The following is a 26,772-nucleotide window of genomic DNA, read 5'->3' as shown; positions in this document are numbered from 1 at the left end:
TTAGGACCTGCGCCGCTTCCTGTGTGAGGCAGGGTCGTACTCTGCGAATGTTGTAGAGCATGAACCTACAGGATCGGGTCACCGCCCTGATGTTAGCGGAGAACGACAGGGTGTTGTCCAGGGTCACGCCAAGGCTCTTAGCACTCCGGGAGGAGGACACAATGGAGTTGTCAACCGTGATGGCGAGATCATGGAACGGGCAGTCCTTCCCCGGGAGGAAGAGCAGCTCCGTCTTGCCGAGGTTCAGCTTGAGGTGGTGATCCGTCATCCACACTGATATGTCTGCCAGACATGCAGAGATGCGATTCGCCACCTGGTTATCAGAAGGGAGAAAGGAGAAGATTAATTGTGTGTCGTCTGCGTAGCAATGATAGGAGAGACCATGTGAGGATATGACAGAGCCAAGTGACTAGCGAGAATAGGAGAGGGCCTAGAACTGAGCCCTGGGGGACACCAGTGGTGAGAGCACGTGGTGCGGAGACGGATTCTCGCCACGCCACCTGGTAGGAGCGACCTGTCAGGTAGGACGCAATCCAAGAGTGAGCCGCGCCGGAGATGCCCAACTCGGAGAGGGTGCAGAGGAGGATCTGATGGTTCACAGTATCAAAGGCAGCAGATAGGTCTAGAAGGATGAGAGCAGAGGAGAGAGAGTTAGCTTTAGCAGTGCGGAGAGCCTCCGTGACACAGAGAAGTGCAGTCTCAGTTGAATGACCAGTCTTGAAACCTGACTGATTTGGATCAAGAAGGTCATTCTGAGAGAGATAGCAAGAGAGCTGGCCAAGGACGGCACGCTCAAGAGTTTTGGAGAGAAAAGAAAGAAGGGATACTGGTCTGTAGTTGTTGACATCGGAGGGATCGAGTGTTGGTTTTTTGAGAAGGGGTGCAACTCTCGCTCTCTTGAAGACGGAAGGGACGTAGCCAGCGGTCAAGGATGAGTTGATGAGCGAGGTGAGTTAAGGGAGAAGGTCTCCGGAGATGGTCTGGAGAAGAGAGGAGGGGATAGGGTCAAGCAGGGAAGGTTGTTGGGCGGCCGGCTGTCACAAGTCGCAAGATTTCATCTGGAGAGAGAGGGGAGAAGGAGGTCAAAGCATAGGGTAGGGAAATGTGAGCAGGACCAGCGGTGTCGTTTGACTTAACAAACGAGGATCGGATGTCGTCAACCTTCTTTTCAAAATGGTTGACAAAGTCATCCGCAGAGAGGGAGGAGGGGGGGAAGGAGGATTCAGGAGGGAGGAGAAGGTGGCAAAGAGCTTCCAAGGGTTAGAGGCAGATGCTTCGAATTTAGAGTGGTAGAAAGTGGCTTTAGCAGCAGAAACAGAGGAAGAAAATGTGGAGAGAAGGGAGTGAAAAGATGCCAGGTCCACAGGGAGGCTAGTTTTCCTCCATTTCCGCTCGGCTGCCCGGAGCCCTGTTCTGTGAGCTTGCAATGAGTCGTCAAGCCACGGAGCAGGAGGGGAGGGCCGAGCCGGGACATAGAGAGTCAAAGGATGCAGAAAGGGAGGAGAGGAGGGTTGAGGAGGCAGAATCAGGAGATTGGTTGGAGAAGGAATGAGCAGAGGGAAGAGATGATAGGATGGAAGAGGAGAGAGAGAGCGAAGGTTGCGACGGCGCAATACCATCTGAGTAGGGGCAGAGTGAGTAGTGTTGGAGGAGCGTGAGAGGGAAAAGGATACAAGGTAGTGGTCGGAGACTTGGAGGGGAGTTGCAGTGAGATTAGTAGAAGAACAGCATCTAGTAAAGATGAGGTCAAGCGTATTGCCTGCCTTGTGAGTAGGGGGGGACGGTGAGAGGGTGAGGTCAACAGAGGAGAGGAGTGGAAAGAAGGAGGCAGAGAGAAATGAGTCAAAGGTAGACGTAGGGAGGTTAAAGTCACCCAGAACTGTGAGAGGTGAGCCATCCTCAGGAAAGGAACTTATCAAGGCGTCAAGCTCATTGATGAACTCTCCAAGGGAACCTGGAGGGCGATAAATGATAAGGATTTTAAGCTTGAATGGGCTAGTGACTGTGACAGCATGGAATTCAAAGGAGGAGATAGACAGATGGGTCAGGGGAGAAAGAGAGAATGTCCACTTGGGAGAGATGAGGATTCCAGTGCTACCACCCCGCTGACCAGATGCTCTCGGGGTATGCGAGAACACGTGGTCAGACGAGGAGAGAGCAGTAGGAGTAGCAGTGTTTTCTGTGGTAATCCATGTTTCCGTCAGCGCCAAGAAGTTGAGGGACTGGAGGGTAGCATAGGCTGAGATGAACTCTGCCTTGTTGGCCGCAGACCGGCAGTTCCAGAGGCTGCCGGAGACCTGGAATTCCATATGGGTCGTGCGCGCTGGGACCACCAGGTTAGAGTGGCAGCGGCCATGCGGTGTGAAGTGTTTGTGTGGGCTGTGCAGAGAGGAAAGAACAGGGATAGACAGACACATAGTTGACAGGCTACAGGAGAGGCTATGCTAATGCAAAGGAGATTGGAATGAAAATTAACTAAACAACTGGGGAAGCGAGAGAGCAGGGCCTCCCTCACTAACCATCCACAGTCATAGAGCTCTGGTAAAGACGACTTGCTGCTTACTCCATGATTCCCATCTTTACTGGAGCCTATTCATATAGGTGGTAGTCCTCGAAGGAGTCTGACTATTGCCCCGTAGCACTCACTTCTGTCATGATGAAGTATTTTTAGAGGCTAGTTAAGGGTCATATTACCTCTACCTTACCTGGCACCCTAGAACCACTTCAATTTGTTTACCGCCCCAATAGATCCACAGACGATGTAATCGCCATTGCACTGCACACTGCCCTGTCCCATTTGGACAAGAGGAATACCTATGTCAGAATGCTATTCATTGACTATAGCTCAGCCTTCAACACCATAGTACCCTCCAAGCTCATCATCAAACTCAGTAGTAGTCTTGATTCCCAACAATGATGAGACAGCCTACAGGGAGGAGGTGACGTCCCTGGCGGAGTGGTGTTCGGAAAATAACCTCTCCCTCAACATCAACAAAACGAAAGAGATGATCTTGGACTTCAGGAAAAGGCAGAGGGAGCACGCCCCTATCCACATTGACGGACACCAGTGGAGAAGGCGGAAAGCTTCCTCAGCATACACATCACTGACGATCTGAAATGGTCCACCCACACAGACAGTGGGGTGAAGAAGGTGCAGCAGCGGCTCTTCAACATCAGGAGGCTGAAAAAATTTGGCTTGGCCCCTAAGACCCACACAAACCTTTACAGATGCACAATTGACAGCATCCTGTTGGGCTGTATCACCGCCTGGTACGGCAACTGCACAGCCCGCAACCGCAGGGCTCTCCAGAGGGTGGTGCGGTCTGCCCAACGCATCACTGGGGGAAAACTACCTGCCCTCCATGACACCTACAGCACCCGATGTCACAGGAAGGCCAAAAAGATCATCAAGGACATCAACCACCCGAGCTACCGCCTGTTCACCCCACTATCATCCAGAAGGCGATGCATGTACATTTCCATCAAAGCCGGGACCGAGAGACTGAAAAACAGTTTTTATCTCAAGGTCATCAAACTGTTAAATAGCCATCACTAGCCGGCAACCGCCCGGTTACTCATCCCTGCACCTTAGAGGCTGCTGCCCTGTATACATAGACATGGAATCACTGGCCAGTAACACTAGTCACTTTAATAATGTTTACATACTGCTTTACTCATCTCATATGTATATACTGTATTCTATTCTACTGTATTTTAGTCAATGCCACTCCGACATTGCTCGTCCTAATATTTATATATTTCTTAATTCCATTATTTTACTTTTAGATTTGTGTATATTGTTGTGAATTGGTAGTTATTACTGCACTGTTGGAGCTAGGAACACAAGCATTTCACTACACCTGCATTGACATCTGCTAAATATGTGTGTGACCAATAAAATTTGATTTGATTTGACTGTATAGGTAGGGTTAAAGTAACTAGGCAACAGGATAGATATAAACAGTAGCAGCGGCGTATGTGATGAGTCAAAAGAGTTAGTGCAAAAAGGGTCAATGCAGATTGTCCGGGACAGGTAGCTAGCTATTGGTTAACTATTTAACTAAATATTATGAAGTCTTTGGCTTGGGGGTCGAAGCTGTTCAGGGACCTGTTGGTTTCCAGACTGGATTAGGCCTTTATTGGATATCTCTCCGTGAAGACAGGTTTGGAAGTTTGTTATTGTGCTGAGGACACCGCTCTGCTGTCAGTGTGTGTGTACACACGACAGACTGATCTCTTTCAGTCTGGAGTCATAGAGACAGCCATTGACAATACATATATATTCTATAGAAAGGCATTGAAATGCAATGACACTGTGGTGATTTAGCAGTGTGACAGGTTGATATCACATTGCCATGGCTTCTGTAAGACCAGCAGCATAGAACCACCAACGAAATGGAGTCTAGTATAAGTAAAAAGAGATTGTAAGTGTAACCAACCACTAGTTCGAAACACTGAGAGTTTGATTGCTAGTGAGAAACCTAGATGTGGTGTCTGTCTGTGTGTTTGTCTTTGTGTGTGTGTGTGTGTCTGTGTGAGTGGGAGCATGCATTACTACCCTGACTGTGGGAGCACAATCCAGGAGACTCCTTAAAGACTTGGCACTGTGCCAATCTGGAGGAATTGACGTGACTGCAAGGGGGGGGGGGGGAGGAGGAGTCAATGAACAAGCTTTGCTCCAAATTGGTGTATTACAGCTGCCTTTTGGCAATGACTCCCAATAGAGGGGACTGTGGGTGTTTTGGGGGTGAGGGGGGGTTGGGGCACTAGGTTATGGGAACCCATTGCTCCAGGGCTTCTTTCTCCTTCTCCTCCTCTGAATAGTGCCACACTCTCTGAACAGTGAACCTGCAGCTATATCACAGTCCCACTGGGTTCACTTTCTATTTCACATTCCAATCAATGGAGCCTTCTAATTGGCTTCCCCAAGGACAAGCTGCATGTTGTCCATTTGACAGTTTACATCCATGTTAATGACTGTTGTTTCTGAAGCAGAGTAGGCCCACACCTTCACTGTGTTGTTGTGATGGTGTATGGCTGAAGAGTGGCTGGGACAATGACGTCACTGATGATGAGGTCATATTGACAGGTAAAGTAGGGGGAGGGCTTGACAATTACAGAGCTGACCGTTTGATGCCCCTCTCTCTTCTCTCTCCCTCCCTCTCCCTCCCTCCCTCTCTTCTCTCTCTCCCTCCTCTCTCTCTCCCTCATCTCTCTCTCCTCTCTCTGCTCTCTCTCTCTCTCCTCTCTCTCTCCCTCCTCTCTCTCTCCCTCCTCTCTCTTTCTTTCTCTTTCCTCTCTCTCTCTTCTCTCTCTTTCTCTCCTCTCTCTCTCGCTCGCTTTCTCTCTCTCCTAGTTATAGCTGGTTATAAAGCCCACTCCTTTTTATATTAAACGGAATGGGCAGTGCTGAAAATGAAGTGTTACTGGGCAGGAGCATGGAAGAGACCATGGCCAACTGTGAGGACAACCACAGGCTCTTCTAATGACCCTCAAATTACTACCTTCCCCTCTGAGCCTGCTACTGTTTGTGTGTGTGTGTGTGTGTGTGTGTGTGTGTGTGTGTGTGTGTGTGTGTGTGTGTGTGTGTGTACACTACTGGTCAAAAGTTTTAGAACACCTAATTCAAGCTTTTCTTTCTTTTTTTTAAACTATTTTCTACATTGTAGAATAATAGTGAAGACATTAAAACTATGAAATAACACATATGTAATCATGGAGTAACCAAAAAAGTGTTAAACAAATCAAAATAAACTCAGCAAAAAAAGAAATGTCATCTCACTGTCAACTGCGTTTATTTTCAGCAAACTTAATGTGTAAATATTTGTATGAACTCAAGATTCAACAACTGAGACATAAACTGAACAAGTTCCACAGGCAGACTAACAGAAATGGAATAATGTGTCCCTGAACCAAGGGGGGGGGTCAAAATCAAAAGTAACAGTCAGTATCTGGTGTGGCCATCAGCTGCATTAAGTACTGCAGTGCATCTCCTCCTCATGGACTGCACCAGATTTGCCAGTTCTTGCTGTGAGATGTTACCCCACTCTTCCACCAAGGCACCTGCAAGTTCCCGGACATTTATGGGGGAATGACCCTAGCCCTCACCGTCCGATCCAACAGGTCCCAGAGCCCAATGGGATTGAGATCCGGGCTCTTCGCTGGCCATGGCAGAACACTGACATTCCTGTCTTGCAGGAAATCACGCACAGAATGAGCAGTATGGCTGGTGGCATTGTCATGCTGGAGGGTCATGTCAGGATGAGCCTGCAGGAGGGGTACCACATGAGGGAGGAGGATGTCTTCCCTGTAACGCGCAGCGTTGAGATTGCCTTTTTTTGCTGAGTTTATATTTTATATTTGAGATTCTTTAAAGTAGCCACCCTTTGCCTTGATGACAGCTTTGCACACTCTTGGTATTCTCTCAACCAGCTTCATGAGGTTTCAATTAACAGGTGTGCCTTCTTCAAAGTCAATTTGTGGAATTTCTTCCCTTCTTAATGCGTTTGAGCCAATCGGTTGTGTTGTGACAAGGTAGGGTTGGTATACAGAAGATAGTCCTATTTGGTAAAAGACCAAGTCCATATTATGGCAAGAACAGCTCAAATAAGCAAAGAGAAACGACAGTCCATCATTACTTTAAGACATGAAGGTCAGTCAATACGGAACATTTCAAGAACTTTGAAAGTTTCTTGAAGTGCAGTCGCAAAATCCATCAAGCGCTATGATGAAACGGGCTCTCGTGAGGACCGCCACAGGAAAGGAAGACCCAGAGTTACATCTGCTGCAGAGGAAAAGTTCATTAGAGTTACCAGCCTCAGAAATTGCAGCCCAAATAAATGCTTCACAGACACATCTCAACATCAACTGTTCAGAGGAGACTGTGTAAATCAAGCCTTCATACTTGAATTGCTGCAAAGAAACCACTACTAAAGGACACCAATAATAAGAAGAGACTTGCTTGGGCCAAGAAACAAGAGCAATGGACGTTAGACCGGTGGAAATTTGTCCTTTGGTCTGGAGTCCAAATTGGAGATTTTTGGTTCGAACCGCGTGGGTGAATGGATGATCTCTGCATGTGTATTTCCCACCGTAAAGCATGGAGGAGGAGGTGTTTTGGTGTGGGGGTGCTTTGCTGGTGACACTGTCTGTGATGCTGTGCTGTACAATGTTGAAAATAGTAAAAATAAAGAAAAAACGTTGAATGAGTAGGTGTTCTAAAACTTTTTATTGGTAGTGTATGTGTGTGTGTTTGCATGCATGCTCTCTCCTCAGTCCTCTATCTAGCATCTGCGCACTGTGAGTCAGTATCTGTGGCGCCATGGTGATGGTCTGAATAATGTGTCATTTACTAAGCCCCCTCCCCTTCCCCCTGGTCTGGGGTGATGGAACACTCCGCAGTGTGATGTTCACGAGTCACGCGACGCTGAGGTCGCCTCTGCTCCACTCCTCTCCTTGCCTGGTACACACGTGTGTGTGTGTGTGTGTGTGTGTGTGTGTGTGTGTGTGTGTGTGTGTGTGTGTGTGTGTGTGTGTGTGTGACCATGGCAACAGGAGGGTTGCAGAGCGGGTGATTGCGGGGGATGACTCCTAGCGTAGGTGATGACTGATTACAGAGTGACCCTCTGAACGTAGCAGCTACCATCCCTCTATTATACACACATACACTGATATACATACACACACACTTACCTACCTAACTGCAGCCTTCTCAGTTTCTCCGATAACCATATTGCTCCCTCCTCCTCCTCCTCCTCCTCCTCTGTAACACTCTGTAATACTCCACGGTCCTCCTCCTCTGTAATCTACTCCATGGTCCTCCCCCTTTGTAATCTACTCCACGGTCCTCCTCCTCTGTAATCTACTCCATGGTCCTCCCCCTTTGTAATCTACTCCATGGTCCTCCCCCTTTGTAATCTACTCCATGGTCCTCCCCCTTTGTAATCTACTCCATGCTCCTCCCCCTTTGTAATCTACTCCATGGTCCTCCCCCTTTGTAATCTACTCCACGGTCCTCCTCCTCTGTAATCTATTCCATGGTCCTCCCCCTTTGTAATCTACTCCATGCTCCTCCCCCTTTGTAATCTACTCCACGGTCCTCCTCCTCTGTAATCTACTCCATGGTCCTCCCCCTTTGTAACCTACTCCACGTTTCTCCTCCTCTGTAATCTACTCCATGGTCCTCCCCCTTTGTAATCTACTCCACGTTTCTCCTCCTCTGTAATCTACTCCATGGTCCTCCCCCTTTGTAATCTACTTCATGGTCCTCTCCCCTCTGTAATCTACTCCACAGTCCTCCCCCTCTGTAATCTACTCCACGTTTCTCCCCCTCTGTAATCTACTCCACGTTTCTCCCCCTCTGTAATCTACTCCACAGTCCTCCCCCTCTGTAATCTACTCCACGTTTCTCCCCCTCTGTAATCTACTCCACGTTTCTCCCCCTCTGTAATCTACTCCACAGTCCTCCCACTCTGTAACGGTCCTCCCCCTCTGTAATCTACTCCATGGTCCTCCCCCTTTGTAATCTACTCCATGGTCCTCCCCCTTTGTAATCTACTTCATGGTCCTCCCCCTCTGTAATCTACTCCACAGTCCTCCCCTTCTGTAATCTACTCCACGTTTCTCCCCCTCTGTAATCTACTCCACGTTTCTCCCCCTCTGTAATCTACTCCACAGTCCTCCCACTCTGTAACGGTCCTCCTCTGTAATCTACTCCATGGTCCTCCCCCTTTGTAATCTACTTCATGGTTCTCCCCCTCTGTACTCTACTCCACATTCCTCCCCCCTCTGTAATCTACTCCACAGTTTTCCCCCTCTGTAATATACTCCACAGTCCTCCCACTCTGTAATCTACTCCATGGTCCCCCCCTCTGTAACACTCCATGGTCCTCCTCCTCTGTAATCTACTCCACGGTCCCCCCCCCCTGTGCCCGTCTTCCTTTAGACAGGCGTATTTTCATATTTGATTAATTACACACAGACTGGTGGGATGCTGTGGTTAAAAGGGGGGTTGGGGGAGGGGGGTATTTACAGGCTCCTAACCAACTGTGCTATTTTCTTAGTTTTTTCACGTTTTGTAACTCATTTTGTACATCATGTTGCTGTTACCCTTGCTTCTACCGTCTCTTATGACCAAAGAAATGACTGTTTTGCTAGTACAGACTGGAATATGTTTTGGGATTCATCCAATGGAATTGAGGAGTATACCACATCAGTCACTGGCTTCATCAATAAGTGCATCAACAACATCATCCCCACAGTGACCGTACTTACATTTCCCAACCAGAAGCCATGGATTACAGGCAACATCTGCACCGAGCAAAAGGCTAGAGTTTACGCTTTCAAGGAGCGGGACACTAATCTGGACGCTTATACGAAATCCCGCTATGCCCTCAGACGAACCATCAAACAGGAAAAGCGTCAATACAGGACTAAGGTTGAATCCTACTACACTGGCTCTGTCGCTCGTCGGATGTGGCAGGGCTTGTAAACTTTTACGGACTACAAAGGGAAACCCAGTCGCGAGCTGCCTAGTGATGCGAGCCTACCAGATGAGCTAAATGCCTTTCATGCTTGCTTTGAGGCAAGCAACACTTAACCTGTTAGGGCTAGGGGGCAGTATTGACACGGCCGGATACAAAACGTACCCGATTTAATCTGGTTACTACTCCTGCCCAGTAACTAGAATATGCATATAATTATTGCCTTTGGATAGAAAACACCCTAAAGTTTCTAAAACTGTTTGAATGGTGTCTGTGAGTATAACAGAACTCATATGGCAGGTAAAAACCTGAGAAGATTCCAAACAGGAAGCGCCCTCTCTGACAAGTTGTTGTTCATCTTGGCTCTTTTTATTGAAGACTGAGGATCTTTGCCGTAACGTGACACTTCCTACGGCTCCCATAGGCTCTCAGAACCCGGGAAAAAGCTGAATGATATCGAGGCAGCCTCTGGCTGAAACACATTATCGCGTTTGGATAGTGGCTGGTCAGAGTACTCTGAGACTCACGCTCGTGCACGAGGGCACGAGATGTATTTATTTTCTATCTCTTTGTACGTATACAGGCTTTGCCCGGTCGGAATATTATCGCTTTTTTACGAGAAAAATGGCATAAAAATTGATTTTAAACAGCGGTTGACATGCTTCGAAGTACGGTAATGGAATATTTAGAATTTTTTGGTCACGAAATGCGCCATGCTCGTCACCCTTATTTACCCTTTCGGATAGTGTCTTGAAAGCACGAACAAAACGCCGCTATTTGGATATAACAATGGATTATTTGGGACCAAACCAACATTTGTTATTGAAGCGTCCCACCTAGCCCATAGAGGTTAAGCATGCATGAGAGCACCAGCTGTTCCGGACGACTATGTGATCACGCTCTCCGCAGCAAATGGGAGCAAGACCTTTAAACAGGTCAACATTCACAAGGCCGCAGTGCCAGACGGATTACCAGGAAATGTACTCAAAGCATGCGTGGACCAACTGGCAAGTGTCTTCACTGACATTTTCAACCTTGCCCTGGCCGAGTCTGTAATACCTACATGTTTCAAACAGACTACCATAGTCCCTGTGTTCAAGATTAACCTGCCTAAATGATTACCGTCTCATAGCACTCACGTCGGTAGCCATGAAGTGCTTTGAAAAGCTGGTCATGGCTCACATCAACACCATCATGCCAGAAACCCTAGACCCACTCTAATTCGCATACCGCACCAACAGAACACAGATGACGCAATCTCAATCGCACTCCCCACTGCCCTTTCCCACCTGGATAAAAAGAACACCTATGTGAGAATGCTGTTCATTGACTACAGCTTAGCGTTCAAAATAATAGTGCCCCCAAAGCTCATCACTAAGCTAAGGACCCTGGGACTAAACACCTCCCTCTGCAACTGGATCTTGGACTTCCTGACGGGCCGCCCCCAGGTGGTAAGGATAGGCAACAACACATCTACCACGCTGATCCTCAACACTGGGGCCGCTCAGGTTTGCGTGCTTTGTCCCCTCCTGTACTCCCTGTTCACCCACGACTGTGTGGCCAAGCACAACTCCAACACCGTCATTAAGTTTGCTGACGACACAACAGTGATAGACCTGAACACCGACAACAATGAGACAGCCTATAGGGAGGAGGTCAGAGACCTGGCCGTGTGGTGCCAGAACAACAACCTCTCTCTCAATGTGAGCAAGACAAAGGAGCTGATCGTGGACTATAGGAAAAGGAGGGCCGTACAGGCCCCCATTAACATTGACGGGACTGAAGTGGAGCGGGTCGAGAGTTTCAAGTTCCTTGGTGTCCACATCACCAACAAACTATCATGGTCCAAACACACCAAGACAGATGTGAAGAAGGCACGACAACACCTTTCACCTGTCAGGAGACTGAAAATAATTGTCATGGGTCTCCAGATCCTCAAAAAGTTCTACAGCTGCACCATCGAGACCGTCCTGAACGGTTGCATTACCACCTGGTATGGCAACTGCTCGGCATCTGACCAGGAGGCGCTACAGAGGGTAGTGCGTACGGCCTAGTACATCACTGGGGCCAAGCTTCCTGACATCCAGGACCTACGGTGAGGGAAAAAAGTATTTGATCCCCTGCTGATTTTGTACATTTGCCCACTGACAAAGAAATGATCAGTCTATAATTTTAATGGTAGGTTTATTTGAAATGTGAGAGACAGAATAACAACAAAAAAAATCCAGAAAAACGCATGTCAAAAATGTTATAAAATGATTTGCATTTTAATGGGGGAAATAAGTATTTGACCCCTCTGCAAAACATGACTTAGTACTTGGTGGCAAAACCCTTGTTGGCAATCACAGAGGTCAGACGTTTCTTGTAGTTGGCCACCAGATTTGCACACATCTCAGGAGGGATTTTGTCCCACTCCTCTTTGCAGATCTTCTCCAAGTCATTAACCTCTATGGGCTAGGTGGGACTTGCGTCCCACCTACTCAACAGCCAGTGTAATCCCGTGGTGCGATATTCAAATACCTCAAAAATGCAAAAACTTCAATTTTTCAAACATATGACTATTTTACACCATTTTAAAGACAAGACTCACTTTAATCTAACCACACTGTCCGATTTCATAAAGGCTTTACAACGAAAGCAAAACATTAGATTATGTCAGCAGAGTACCCAGCCAGAAATAATCAGACACCCATTTTTCAAGCTAGCATATAGGGTTCTTGGGGTCATAGGCAGCATTCCTCCTCCTCCGCACACAGCGAATTGAGTTGATGCCAAAGAGCTCCATTTTGGTCTCATCTGACCACAACACTTTCACCCAGTTGTCCTCTGAATCATTCAGATGTTCATTGGCAAACTTCAGACGGGCATGTAAATGTGCTTTCTTGAGCAGGGGGACCTTGCGGGTGCTGCAGGATTTCAGTCCTTCACGGCGTAGTGTGTTACCAATTGTTTTCTTGGTGACTATGGTCCCAGCTGCCTTGAGATCATTGACAAGATCCTCCCGTGTAGTTCTGGGCTGATTCCTCACCATTCTCATGATCATTGCCACTCCACGAGGTGAGATCATGCATGGAGCCCCAGGCCGAGGGAGATTGACAGTTCTTTTGTGTTTCTTCCATTTGCGAATAATTGCACCAACTGTTGTCACCTTCTCACCAAGCTGCTTGGCGATGGTCTTGTAGCCCATTCCAGCCTTGTGTAGGTCTACAATCTTGTCCCTGCCATCCTTGGAGAGCTCTTTGGTCTTGGCCATGGTGGAGAGTTTGGAATCTGATTGATTGATTGCTTCTGTGGACATGTGTCTTTTATACAGGTAACAAACTAAGATTAGGAGCACTCCCTTTAAGAGTGTGCTCCTAATCTCAGCTTGTTACCTGTATAAAAGACACCTGGGAGCCAGAAATCTTTCTGATTGAGAGGGGGTCAAATACTTATTTCCCTCATTAAAATGCAAATCAATTTATAACATTTTTGACATGCGTTTTTCTGGATTTTTTTGTTGTTATTCTGTCTCTCACAGTTGAAATAAACCTACCATTAAAATGATAGACTGATCATTTCTTTGTCAGTGGGCAAACGTACAAAATCTGCAGGGGATCAAATACTTTTTTCCCTCACTGTATATACTAGGCGCTGTCAGAGGAAGGCCCAAAAAATTGTCAAAGACTTCAGTCACCCAAGTCATAGACTGTTCTCTCTGCTACCGCACGGCAAGCGGTACCGGAGCGCCAAGTCTAGGACCAAAAGGCTCCTTAACAGCTTCTACCCCCAAGCCATAAGACTGCTGAACAACTAAACTAATCAAACGGCCACCCAGACTATTTACATTGAACCCCAGGGGGTATTGGTACTGGTACCCCTGTATATAACCTCGTTATTGTTATGTACATTTCTTGTGTTCCCTATTGCTACCTATTGCTACTCTATTTCTTGAACTGCATTGTTGGTTAAGGGCTTGTAAGTAAGCATTTCACGGTAAGGTTGTATTCGGCGCATGTTGTATTCGGCGCATGTGACAAATAGAATTTGATTTGATTTGGGGTAGAATAAATAGTATGGGTATAGAGTGGGCTTAAAATCTAGGTGGAGGGTAACCCAATAGTGGCACTTACAGTTGGGCCCCAAATACCCCTGTGGCACACACACACACACACACACACACACACACACACACACACACACACACACACACACACACACACACACACACACACACACACACACACACACACACACACACACACACACACACACACACACACACACACATATACACACATATACACACATATACACACACACACACTCCCACGCTCCAGCAATCACTTGCCCTTGAGTAAATTAAAGTTATCATTTTAGAATCTGTCTTGCCATTTTGACCCTGGGTTTTTAAACTTTAATTTGTTTTTTTCGGAGCCTGTCTCTTCCAATTACGCCACTCCACCTAGCCGCCATCACCCAACCAAGGCAGGGAAAGAGGAGGGAGGGGGAGCTAAATTGTTTTTGATTAACATTTAATTGACTACAATAAAGCTAGCTTTCTGTGTCAGAGTGTGTGAAAGAGAGACAGAGAGAGAGAAAGAAAAAGGGGAAATTTGAATTTAATGAATGAGACATGACTTTGTGCTGCCATCATATCACAGAGAGAAAAAAAATATTTTTGTTGTCGAAAAAATGGGTTTCTCTCTCTCTTCCTCACTTTCTCCCCTCCCACCGTTTTTTCTCTCTCTGACAGCAGCGTGTGTGTTATCTGATGGGGGGTATCTGTTCCCAAGTGCTGCCGTGACTCATGTGGGACACCCTCCTGCATCCCTCCACCATTCGCTCATCCATCCCAAGTGCAGGTTTTTCCAGATTGATTAAACCAGATTAAAATGAGATTATGCTAGATTAACAGTTTGGGCCCTCCATGCGGGAAGCCATGGTCTGAGCTAAATTTGTGTGTGTGTGTGTGTGTGTGTGTGTGTGTGTGTGTGTGTGTGTGTGTGTGTGTGTGTGTGTGTGTGTGTGTGTGTGTGTGTGTGTGTGTGTGTGTGTGTGTGTGTGTGTGTGTGTGTGTGTGTGTCAGACCTGGGTTGAAATACATGCTTATTTGAGTATCAGATATTTAACATTTATTTTTTCTGTGCATTTGAGTATTTTCAAATGTATTGGAATGGTTATTTGTAAAAAAAAATATATAAAAATAGTCTACCTTCAAATTCTATTTCAGTAACCTGGGTTAAATACATGGGAGTGTATATTCAACTACTTGTCTTTTCAAATAAAGTATGTATGAATACTTACTTTGAATGTATGTGAAAGTAATTGAGATATTTGAAATGGTATTTGAACCCAGGTCTTGTGTGTGTCTGTGTGTGTGTGTCCGTCTGTGTCTGTGTGTGTGTGTCCGTGTCCGTCTGTGTCTGTGTCTGTGCCTGTGTGTGTCCGTGTCCGTCTGTGTCTGTGTGTGTGTGTCCGTGTCCGTCTGTGTCTGTGCCTGTGTGTGTCCGTGTCCGTCTGTGTCTGTGCCTGTGTGTGTCCGTCTGTGTCTGTGTGTGTGTGTCCGTGTCCGTCTGTGTCTGTGTGTGTGTGTCCGTGTCCGTCTGTGTCTGTGCCTGTGTGTGTCCGTGTCCGTCTGTGTCTGTGTGTGTGTGTCCGTGTCCGTCTGTGTCTGTGCCTGTGTGTGTCCGTGTCCGTCTGTGTCTGTGCCTGTGTGTATCAGTGTCCGTCTGTGTCTGTGCCTGTGTGTGTCCGTGTCCGTCTGTGTCTGTGCCTGTGTGTGTCCGTGTCCGTCTGTGTCTGTGCCTGTGTGTGTCCGTGTCCGTCTGTGTCTGTGTGTACTCTAGGGGGTTTAGAGTTAAGGTTAGAATTAGTGTTAGTGTTCGGGTTAGAATTAGGGTTAGGAGCTAGGGTTAGGGTTAGGGTTAGGGTTAGGAATTAGGGTTAGGGTTAGGAGCTAGGGTTAGGTTTAGAGTTAGGAGCTAGGGTTATGGTTAGGGTTAGGAGCTAGGGTTAGGTTTAGAGTTAGGAGCTAGGGTTAGGGTTAGGAGCTAGGGTTAGATTTAGAATTAGGATCTAGGGTTATGGTTAGGGTTAGGAGCTAGGGTTAGATTTAGAGTTAGGAGCTAGGGTTAGGGTTAGGAGCTAGGGTTAGGTTTAGAATTAGGAGCTAGGGTTATGGTTAGGAGCTAGGGTTAGGTTTAGAGTTAGGAGCTATGGTTAGGGTTAGGAGCTAGGGTTAGGTTTAGGGTTAGGAGCTAGGGTTAGGTTTAGGGTTAGGGTTAAGGTTATGATTTGGGGTTAAGATTAGGGTTAAGGTAATGTTACGGGTTAGGGGTTAGGGAAAACTGGATTTTGAATGGGACTGAATTTTGTGTCCCCACAAGGTTAGTTATACAAGACTGTGTTTGTGTGTGTGTGTGGGTGGGTGTGTGCGTGGGTGTGTGTGGGTGTGCGTGTGCGTGTGTGTGTGGGTGGGTGTGTGCGTGGGTGTGTGTGGGTGTGTGCAGGTGCGCGGTTGTGTGGGTGGGTGTGTGCGTGGGTGTGTGTGGGTGTGTGCAGGTGCGCGGGTGTGGGTGTGTGTGTGCGTGGGTGTGTGTGGGTGTGTGCAGGTGCGCGGGTGTGGGTGTGTGTGTGCGTGGGTGGGTGGGTGTGTGCGTGCGTGGGTGTGTGTGGGTGTGTGCAGGTGCGCGGGTGTGTGGGTGGGTGTGTGCGTGGGTGTGGGTGTGTGTGTGGGTGTGTGCGTGGGTGTGTGTGGGTGTGTGCAGGTGCGCGGGTGTGGGTGTGTGTGTGCTTGCCAAAGTCTGTCTCTATATGGTTTTGTCTCTGACCATATAGATTCATGATTGAGAGTTAACCAGAGTGGCCACGCTCCCAGATTTGTTATGCAAAAATAGGACATGGTCCAAGGTTAGAATAGTTCATATCTGTTCTTAAAACGATAGAATGTTGATGTCTGTAATTATCTGCCTGTTAGAGATCTCCAGGTTTACAGGAATGAGTCTGTTTCCCTCAGACCCACAGAGTGTTTCTCTGGTTTGGTGGTTGGGTGGGAGTCAGGGGGTCAGGGCCAGGGTTAGGGTCAGGGTTAGCTACAGACTGACTGGGCCTGCTCTGTAGCCATTGTGTTACGGCTGGCCCAGGGTCTGCTATACACCAGGCTCTCACCACTAATCCCCTCTCTTTATGAAGTCACCACTGTGTCCCAGGACATTGGGCTGGGCTGAGGGGCAGAGGTGGGGAGGCTCAGGGGATGAAGGAGGGCCATTGTGAAACCGTGCTCAGCCACTGAACACTAAAACAGAAAGAGGAGGCGTATGGCAATGGATTTAGTTCTATCAAAGATGTGTGTGTGTGTGTGTGTGTGTGTGTGTGTGTGTGTGTGTGTGTGTGTGTGTGTGTGTGTGTGTGTGTGTGTGTGTGTGTGTGTGTGACCGACCATGTGTGTGTGTAGAGTACGAAAGTAATGCAGTGGAAAGGTAAAGCAAAGTCTTTATTCTGGTCTTCATGGGTAATTTGCAAGTGTTTAACATGTACTCCACATGGGAAAATGCTTGGGGTTAGCTTTAGTGTATTCCATGTATTGCGCTATGGTTCAATGTAAACACAAAGAAAATGAGATCCAGACAAAAGCTGAAAGAATACCAATCAAGTTCCAGCACTCCTTCCCACATCACTTCTACTACCTTAGCGCACAGTATTATCAACCGGCAGAATCTTTCTTTCACTTTGTTATATTGGTTCCAACCTCTGGCTATGGAGTCAGGATTTTTCAAATGTGACCAAAACATGTAGGCCAGTCCTTATTTCTGCACCCGTCAGCTGTGGAACAGGGTTGTCGTGCTTAATCCTCTGGTTCCTTCTCTTATCACTCAGTGTTTATGAGCCCTAAGTGCATCAGAGTTGGCCTCAATTCAAATTGAAGGCAGTCAATAATCGAACAAAAGGCATTTATTTTCAATGACTTCTCAATAAACTGAAAAGTAGAAGCTAATTAATACAAAAAAATTACATTTCAGAATTTTTAATTCAAATCAATTCTTGAATTGAATGCCTTCAATTCAAATTGAGCCCGACCCTGGAGCACACCTCTGTGTTTTCACACCTGCCTGCTATGTGAGTGTCAGGTATGGGTCATTTAAGTGATCATGTCAGAGAAGCCAGTGTTTGAAGGATATATTTGCACGGGTGTTGTTAGGCCCGAGACAAAGTTGATGAGCGGCTTCGAGTGTATTATCACTTTTATACAACAGGTTACCAACATAAGCAAATAATGATTGACATATTTTAATTAAAAACGTTATTTTGATGAATTTATTAATACTATTTCATCCTTCCACAAGATATAGTCCTGACACAAATCTAGGGTTGCTACCCAAGCCGGCTGGTCGTTCGCACTATCGGTTCGGTTGCCAGAGACGCGATCCAGTTGTTCAGTCTTTTTGTTCTGTGTCTATGTACGCGACCCAGTCGTTCATTCATCCCTTGCTTGCTAGCTAGCCAACTACGGCTAGCTTACAGTCACGTCAAAATGTGCAGCCAGAATAAGTAGCTGCATTTGCAGTTTTCTAGTGACATTTATTTGGATACATCCATAACAATGAGTTAATCAGGCTCAATTTTACCTGGCATAGAAAATGTGCTCACTTGTCATGACACTGTTGTTCAGAGGATCTATCCAACAACACAACTAACACAATCACTTAAAACTGAAGCTGGAAAGACAGCAAACTAGCTGCACTTTGTTTCGTTTGACCTTTTTTCAATAGACATTTCTTTGTATATATCCATAAAAATGATGCCAGCTGATTCATGATTTCGACTGGCTCAGAAACGCCGCCTGCCTGTCTGTATCGTCCCGACTCCCGACACGCTCATTACTATGGGACAGCTGGAGATCAAATTTGAATATTGAAACAATGTTGCAAATGTTGGAGAGACAGACAGCAAGGTTTATACAAATCTCTGCTGTTGAAAACTAAATATTAGTCTAAAAGAAATGTGAGATAATGTCTAGATGCTTTTTATCGTGGAAATCAAGTTTATAAATTGCCTGGCTGGTCTGATGAGACAGTGGATTGCGCAGTCAGATGGAACAGAGTAAATAGGCATTTTAATGTCATTGATTTAGCCAGTGGTTACTTGTGGAATAGACAATGTCTGGAATGCGGTTTTAACCAATCAGCATTCAGGATTAGACCCACCCGTTGTATAACAAGATATAATGCCTGGATAGAGAGGAGAGGAGAGATATGGGCAAGTAATATAGTGAGCCCTATGAGGCTGGTTGCCTGACTGTGTTTGCTGACATTGCACAAACCCAGGGAAAGGTTTTGGTTTTCCCATTGACCTGGTAACTCAGAGATACAGTGGCAAGAAAAAGTATGTGAACCCTTTGGAATTACCTGGATTTCTGCATAAATTGGTCATACAATTTTATCTGATCTTCCTCTAAGTCACAGCAATAGACAAACACAGTGTGCTTAAACTAATAACACACTAATTATTGTATTTTTCTTGTCTATATTGAATACATCATTTAAACATTCACAATGTAGGTTGGAAAAAGTATGTGAACCCCTATGCTAATGACTTCTCCAAAAGCTAACTAGAGCCAGGAGTCAGCTAACCTAGAGTCCAATCAATAAGACGACATTGGAGATGTTGGTTAGAGCTGCCCTGCCCTATAAAAACACTCACAAAATTTGAGTTTGCTATTCCCAAGAAGCATTGTGATGTGAACCATGTCTCGAACAAAAGAGATCTCAGAAGACCTAAGATGACCAATTGTTGACTTGCTTAAACCTGGAAAGGGTTACAAAAGTATCTCTAAAAACCTTGATGTTCATCAGTCCACGGTCAGACAAATTGTCTATAAATGGAGAAACTTTAGCACTGTTGCTTCTCTCCCCAGGAGTGGCCGTCCTGCAAAGATGACTGCAAGAGCACAGCGCAGAATGCTCAATAAAGTTAAGAAGAATCCTTGAGTGTCAGCTAAAGACTTACCGAAATCTCTGGAACATGCTATCATCTCTGTCGACGAGTTTGCGATACGTAAAACACTAAACAACAATGGTGTTCATGGGAGGACACCACGGAAGAAACCACTGCTATCAAAAAAAAACATTGCTGCACCTGGATGTTCCACAGCGCTACTGACAAAATATTTTGTGGACAGATTAAGCTAAAGTTGAGTTGTTTGGAAGGAACACTCAACACTATGTGTGGAGAAAAAATGCACAGCACAGCACACCAAAATCAAAACCTTATCCCAACTATAAAGTATGGTGGAGGGAGCATCATGGTTTGGGGCTGCTTTGCTGCCTCAGGGCCTGGACAGCATGCTATCATCGACAGAAAAATGAATTCCCAAGTTTATCAAGACATTTTGCTGGAGAATGAAAGGCTATCTATCCGCCAATTGACGCAAAAGGGCAACGACCCAAAACACAGAAGTAAATCAACAACAGAATGGCTTCAACAGAAGAAAATACGCCTTCTGGAGTGGCCCAGTCAGTCCTGACCTCAACCCGATTGAGATGCTGTGGCATGACCTCAAGAGAGCGGTTCACACCAGACATCCCAAGAATATTGCTGAACTGCAACAGTTTTGTAAAAGAGGAATGGTCCAAAATTCCTCCTGACCATTGTGCAGGTCTGATCGGCAACTACAGAAAATGTTTGGTTGTGGTTATTGATGCCAAAGGAGGGTGAACCAGTTATTAAATTCCACCCTGCACTGTGAATGTTTACACTGTGTGTTCAATAAAGACATGAAAACCTATAATTGTTAGTGTGTTATTAGTTTTAGGAGACTGTCTATTGTTGTGACTTAGATGAAGATCAGATCAAGTTATATGACAATTTCTTTTGCAGAAATCCAGGTAATTCCAAAGGGTTCACATACTTTTTCTTGCCATTGTAGGTTCTGGCTTGATGAGATAGCTAGGCTGTGTAACCACTGGTCTAGGGTCAGATATTATTTTGTTCCACTAATAGTTAAGGTTAGGATGTTGTGGGTCACTGATCCCAGATCTGTGGTCAGGGGTCACTACTACCTCAAGCACAATAGGCAAAACCAGGGAAATGTTTTAATTGACCATTTACCTAGTAACCCATAGAAAGGTTTGGGTCTGACCTTTAAAACCAGGGTCATCTTTTGGTTTTACCTCTATCCCCACACCATTACCCAATCACTACTCAGTCAGGGAACTAAGGGCAACAGTGGAAGCGCCTCAGAGGAGGAAGGGGAGGACCATCCTCCTCAGTGAATACATTTTTTAAATAATTCTAAAACATTAAAAAAGTTAACCTTTTTAGATAAAACTATACTAAATATAATCATGTCACCAAATAATTGATTAAAACACACTATTTTGCAATGAAGGTCTATAGTAGCCTCAACAGCACTCTGTAGGGTAGCACCATGGTGTAGCCGGAGGAGAGTTAGCTTCCGTCCTCCTCTGGGTACATTGACTTCAATACAAAACCTAGGAGGCTCATGGTTCTCACCCCCTTCCATAGACTTACACAGTAATTATGACAACTTCCGGAGGATGTCCTCAAACCAATCAGAGCTCTTGCAGCATGAACTGACATGTTGTCCACCCAATCAAAGGATCAGAGAATGAATCTAGCAGAGGTGTGGACTCGAGTCACATGACTTGGACTCGAGTCAAACTCGAGTCACAAATATGATGACTTGCAACTCGACTTTGACTTTAACACCAATGACTCGTGACTTGACTCGGACTTGAGCCTTATGACTCGAACTGACTTGATACCCTCCCCAAGCCCAAATATTAAAAATGATGCTATTTTAAAAAGTGTGCAGGCATCAACTTTTCATTTAACGGATTAAAGTTTGAATCGGACAGCAGCCAATCAAATTGTGCCAGCGGAGAAAAAGTTGCGCGTGGCAGTGCAGAGGAACGTCGGCGGGTGAATTCAGATTGAGCCATTGGAAAGATGATACCCAAAATGATCATTTTCGGATATACAGACTACGCTGTAATCAACACAACTTGCAAAACGTGTGGGAAGAAAATTACAGATGGAGGCACAACAACTTCCAACTTTGTTCGACATTTGAAGCTGCACAACGAACGGTAAGTCGTGGCTAATATAGCCGACAGCTATATATAACTTTGCTAGTATAGCATGTAGGCTAACATAACGTTAAATCAATGAGCCTCCACACAGTCAGCCAGTGCGGGAACGTGATCATTGCACACAAGATTGACACCAGGCAAGATTGTGCTACTGCCCCGCTCAATTATTTTTTATATGCTTACAGATTTGAACAATACCAGATAAACAAAAGTGTCACAAGTGAACCACAACAGTCTTCAATCTCACAGTTCATGGAGACCCGTGTAGGGCAGTACAGCATGAATCATCCACAGCAGAAAGCTATCAACAATGCAATACTGTCCGACATGGTTATCGATTGCAACTTGCCTCTGTCTATTGTGGAAAACAAGAGTTTTGGTCACTTTCTGTCAGTGGTTGACAGTAAGTACAGCCCAGTGTGTCGTAGAACATTGACATCAAAAGTAGAGAACCTCGCTACAAAGAGACGTTCAAAACTGAAAACTCAGTTGAGCAACACAGACCATGTTTCAGTCACAGTGGACATTTGGTCCGACCGAAAGATGAGGGGGTTCCTTGGTGTCACTGAGCACTGTATGGAAAAAGATGGAGAGAGGATACAGCTCAAGTCCAATCTCTTGGCCTGTGACTGCTTCAAAGGCCCACACATGGCCAAAGAATCTGTGAGCAGTTTGAGGCCATATGTGGTGAGTACAGTATTAAAGATAAATTGACTATATCATTAGTGACAGTGTTGCCAACATGAGAAAAGCATTCACGGTGTGCTTCCCCATTGAACAAGAAGATGAAGAACATGATGAAGATCACCTTGATGACCCAGAGCTCTGGAATGACCTAACCCTGGAAGACCAGCAAACAGTGGATGCTGCTATTGCAAAAAAACAGCGCTTGCAGTGTTTTGCCCACACTCTCCAGCTGGTGGTGAGAGATGGCTTGAAAAGAAACAAAACTGATGACTCCTTCTCTTTCAAAGTTATCAAAAACCAGCTCACTGCTACATACAAGCACAACATTCAAAGAGGTGTTTGAGACTGAATTTGGGGAAGAGGCATACCTGCTGCTGTTAACACAGGATGGAACTCAACACTGAGACAAGTGAAGGCAGTTATCCAATGTGACCATCTAAAGCTCAGTCATGTTCTAGAAAAGGCTGGGCACAAGGAGTTGTTGTTCACAGTACGGGAGTGGAATAAGTTGAAGGAGTTGGTGGACCTCCTGAAGCCATTTGGAGAAGCACAGGGGGAGAAGATAGTCATAATCAGTTCTGTTGTTCCCTCGGTCCTGTCCCTGAATCACCACCTGGAGCAGCGGAAGCCTCAAGTCCATTTCCTGAGCGGCCTGGTCAGAAGTCTCCAGGCATCCCTGAACAAAAGATTTCTTGGAATCTTCATCAATGTGAAAATGGCCAGGACACAAGATGGAATCACTGCCCCCTTTTCAGATGCAGTCTACCTCAAAGCAGCTGCCTTGGATCTGGCTTTTTCTCTGATGTGGGTGGAGCACCGTGTGCTGGTCAAGGAGGAGGTGGCACAAAGAATGAAATGTAAATATTATTTAGTTTAATGTAACTTTTTCTCATAATTTAATCCAATTGACTGCAACAATAATACTTTTTTCAGTTTAACCCACTGCATCAACAATACTCTAATACCGTCCTTTTTGTTTCTGCTATGCTTTTACATGTTTTGCCAGAACTGATTCTGCAAGATGCTACAGGGACTGAGCAAGCTGTGCCTCTTGTTGATGAGGAAGAGCGAGAGGACCATAGTCTTGGACAAGAAAAAGGGCTGTTTGCAGCATATTGTAAGAGGTAAAAGAAAGCTGTTGGGACCACTCCAGCACTACAGCTAAGTCACTACCTTGACATATGCGAAGGACAGAATGCCCTCTTGTTCTGGGCAATGAACAGGAAGGCTCTTCCTTCACTGTCCCGAGTGGCCATAAGGGTCTTGGCAGTGCCTGTCTCCAGTGCTCCGGTGGAGCATGTCTTCAGCCATGGTGGCATCATACTGCGGCCTCATCGTGCACAAATGACTGACAGACTTTTATCGAATTTCGTTTTTTGCAAATGCAACGCATCATTGGGCCCTGCGATAAGAGAAAAAATGAAACTGTTTATGCATTACACACACACGTAGTCTCCATGTTCAGGTTTTATCTCCCATCTTTGGGATCTGTATTTTTTTCTCAGACATTCAGGCCAGTGTTCAAATTGTAGGCTTACTTGAAGTTCAGTATCAGTTGTTTTGATGTACCTTTTAATAAATGATTGTAACTTGATGGCAGGATTGTTTTAGGTGTCTAGAGTATATCTGGAGAGAGAGACAGAGAGCACTACAATATTTTGTTTTTGTTGTCATATTGATGTTTTTCTCATGGCTACCCATGTATTTCCATGGAAATATAAAGTTTATTTGGAATGTAATAAATATATATTTTTTTAAAGCATTCATGATTTGCGTAAATGTAATATACTATTACTCTTGTTAAAAATATGAAATGGTATTACATTTGGTGAAGAGCACATTATGACTTGTTTAGGACTCAAAACTCAAAGTTTAGGACTTGAGACTTCACTTGATACTTGACGGTCTTGACTTGAGACTTGACTCGGACTTGCCTGTCTTGACTTGGGACTTGACTTGGGACTTGAGTGCTAAGACTTGAGACTTACTTGTGACTTGTAAAACAATGACTTGGTCCCACCTCTGGAATCTAGTACTGAAGCATAAGCTAGGGCTAGCTAGCACTGCAGTGCATAACATGTGGTGAGTTGTTCAGAGAAAGACAATAGTTGAACAGTTTTGAACAAATACATTTCTTACAAAATGAAGGAGACGCAAGTGAGAGATAGAAAGAGATTTAGTTTTACAAATGCAGCTAGCTTACTCAAACACCCTGCTCAAACAGAGGGATGCCATGTTAGCCAGCTGGTTATGACTATCCAACACGACACTGGAACTCTTCCAAGTCAAGGTAAGCTTTTGGTTTTACAAATGTATTGCCACCGGGGCCTGTCGGTGTAAGTGCTAAACTGATTACTGACTGTACACTGTAATGTTACTGCATGAATGTAGAAGGTTTACTAATGAGTTAGTTCTATTAGCTATGTTGACTATGACGTTACTTTAGCTAATATGGTGAAAACGATGTAAGCTGTGTGTAGTGGTTATGATATGGGTTGGCTTGGCTTGGAAAGGTTTTTTCACCTGGAACACATACAGCTGATGTGTTGTGCATTGAAGTCCACAAGCAAAATGAAGAGGTGAGAGGAGGAGAGTGCATAGATGTGAGAAGGAATACAACGTGGCTGCTATGAAAGTGAATTGTGTTTACGCGTGATCAGGGGTGTATTCATTTAGCCGATTCTGTTGAAAAGCGTTTCTTAAACGGAAGCAAACATACCTGAATTTGTCCAATAGAAATTCTCGTTTGCAACTGTTGGACTAATGATTACACCCTATATCAGCTACTGTATATGCGAGAGTGTGCAAGGCGGTACTGAATGTGTCACTGTCGGTCACCTTAAATAATTATCTCGACCTGTGTGCACCTACATTGTAAACTTCTATTCATATGCTTGGTTGTAGCAACCTCATGATGGGTATAGGGAAAATTTGAGTATCATGTAGTAGCCTAAACCTATCAATGTTACATTAATAGATTTGATGAATTAGAGAGTGGTTAATTCTCTAATATTGAGGGAACGTTTGACCTAGGTCAAGCCATAGGACTGTATGTGTTCTGCAGTGTTCTAGGCGGGAGACCATGAATAGACTGTAATATTGTGAATAGTACAAGGTTTCTCAAAGGCAGGTTATAGTTGAGTTGTAATACTCTCTCTATACTTTTCTCTTTCTACTTCTCTCTCTCTCTACTTTTTATTACATGCTATGCTGTTTTTCATCTGACACGGGTGGCTGGACAGGAGAGAGGAAAGCTCTGTAGAGCGTGTGTGTATTGATGTGTGTGTGTGTGGTTCATTGCTTATGGGGGCATGAAATCGCTCCACAGCCCCAAGGCACATTGGGAGCTGCTCTACCCAGACACAGAGCCTTCCACTCTATCTGTTTTACACACACACACACACACACACACACACACACACACACACACACACACACACACACACACACACACACACACACACACACACGCACACACACACACACACACACACACACACACACACACACACACACACACACACACACACACACACACACACACACACACACACACACACACACACACTGCATCTCTCTCTTTCTCTCTCTCTTTCTCTCTCTCTCTCTCCCTTCCCATCTCTCATGTCGTGTCTGTCTTCATAATTCTATGGGTTTATGTTATAGTCCAGTTCCAGTGGGACATTTGAGTGTGTACTCATTGTCATTTACTATCCCAGGACCACTATCCCTACAAGGAAGTCATTTGTCAATTAAACAGGTACTGCTGGAGAGGGCCATTTTACTCACTCCCTTCTCCCTTTTTTCTCTTCCTTTCTTTTGATGTGTGGAGGACCAGTTCTCTGTGACATGGGGTGACTCTCACTCCCCCTGTTCTCTCTCTTACTCCCCCGTTCTCTCTCTCGCTGTGATCTTATGAGCTGAGTGTCCAGACTCCAGGGAGACCAGCATACATGTGCTCTCCTACAGAGCAGGGCTGAGCAGGGCTGAGCAGGGCAGGGGGGAGCAGCAGGGGGGGACAGATCAGGGGAGAGGAGGGAAGAGGAGAAGAAAAGATTGGGGGTAGGGAAAAAACAGAGTAGGGTCTACAGGAAGAACAGCAGACTGTTGTTAGGCCAGCTTGTCTACTGTCCCAGTAATACCAATGCTTCTCTAGTGGACACAGATGGGACCATCTGTTGCTGTCTATCTCTCTATCTCTTTGCTACACTGGAACAAAATGTTTTATATTAGTGATGTTTTTTTTTTACCATGATACAGAAGCTTGCGTTTACATTTATATTTTAGTTATTTAGCAGAAGCTCTTATCCAGAAACGAGATTGCTCGTGTTCTGCATGGCCCTCCCACAGAAAAAATACTACAGTTTACTATAGAACACTATAGTACTTACTATAGAATTCTGTAGTAAACTATAGTATGCCGTAGAATACTATACCATGCACTGTAGTATCCTTTGATCATGTTTAGTACTTGATATATAATTTCTTAGTGTACTGTAGAATACTATAGT

General features: G+C 45.4%; 1 protein-coding gene across 1 annotated transcript in view; it reads left to right on the top strand.

The window, feature by feature from the left end:
- The window catches only part of foxo3b (forkhead box O3b), a 92,592-nt gene that overhangs the window by 6,238 nt on the left and 59,582 nt on the right, over nucleotides 1-26,772 (top strand). The gene's annotated exons all lie outside the window — the stretch shown is intronic.

The sequence above is a fragment of the Salmo salar genome, chromosome ssa06 (assembly GCF_905237065.1).
Source record: "Salmo salar chromosome ssa06, Ssal_v3.1, whole genome shotgun sequence".
Taxonomy (NCBI): domain Eukaryota; kingdom Metazoa; phylum Chordata; class Actinopteri; order Salmoniformes; family Salmonidae; genus Salmo; species Salmo salar.
This window is presented reverse-complemented; position numbering and strand designations above follow the sequence as displayed.